We start from the raw sequence: 1035 nt of genomic DNA on the forward strand, positions 1-1035 counted from the left end.
AAATATTTCCACATAGTGAGGTAGATATGTGGGGGCGTGATTTTTGGTCATTATCGTACTTCCAGTATCATACACTATTGGAATAGCACGTCCATTATCAATGTTGCATGTCCCGATTCCAAACCTCACAGGGAATTTCTGGGAAAATTAAGATAAATATTCAGTGTTTTATTTAATTTCATGACAAAATTAGTCTTTACCTATATTTCTGTTAAAATTGTGTCAAAATGTATCTAACCTTGAATAATTTGAAAAGGTTTCCTCCATGTAGGGTTAAGAACCGATTTTCAGTGTGGTATCTCAGGATGGAGGCAGTGGTCCAGTGCTCCAACTCACTATTATTAGGAACATGCCACACAGACACATCCTGTGCCCCGATGTCAAAATATCCAGGATTCTGTGACAGAAAGGAAACAGACTGTCATTTAAGATGTTGTAGACAAACATCTTTTCATTGTCAGTCCAATGTCTTAGTGTCCTTTAGGTTGTTTCCCTTGAACCATGGCTGTATAACCATTAATGCAATAAAAAATACCTTATAATCATCACTTGTAGCAGCTTCTGCAGCTCAAAATGTGACTGTGTTTGCCCATGTCCCATCACCATCAGGCCGGTTTGGGTCACTGCCCTGCTGATTAGACCATCAACAGTGCACTTTCCATACATGGCCACCAGCGTCCAGCCGCCTCCAGCAGTGGTCATATCACAGAACGTCTGGTAAAGGACTCCTCTTGATGAGATCAGATAGTACAGGCCGTCTGATTGAACACAAGCATTCCTGAGTCAAATAAATGCAGTTTGGTGCACAAGATCTCAAATATAGACAGAAAATGGTTGTACCATCATAAACATGATACTTGTCACGAATTTCTTTGCAGCTTCGAGCAACATATTTAATTCTGTCCAGAAGTTTTTCAAGCTCATGGTTGCTGTTGGTATCACTGATGTTAATACATGGTGCTTCTGCTTCTTGTATTACATACATAGCTCCCAGAAAGAACATTTAAAACAAACAAACAAAAATGCTTTTTTTTT

At 39.1% G+C, this 1035-nt stretch overlaps 1 pseudogene; it reads right to left on the reverse strand.

Annotated features, from left to right (window-relative positions):
* Nucleotides 1-12: 12 nt before the first annotated feature.
* On the reverse strand, nt 13-988 carry LOC107580842 (intelectin-like; annotated as a pseudogene).
* Between the last annotated feature and the right edge of the window lie 47 nt (nt 989-1035).

Source organism: Sinocyclocheilus grahami, unplaced genomic scaffold, assembly GCF_001515645.1.
Source record: "Sinocyclocheilus grahami isolate Dianchi unplaced genomic scaffold, SAMN03320097.WGS_v1.1 scaffold47235.1, whole genome shotgun sequence".
NCBI classification, from domain to species: Eukaryota; Metazoa; Chordata; class Actinopteri; order Cypriniformes; family Cyprinidae; genus Sinocyclocheilus; species Sinocyclocheilus grahami.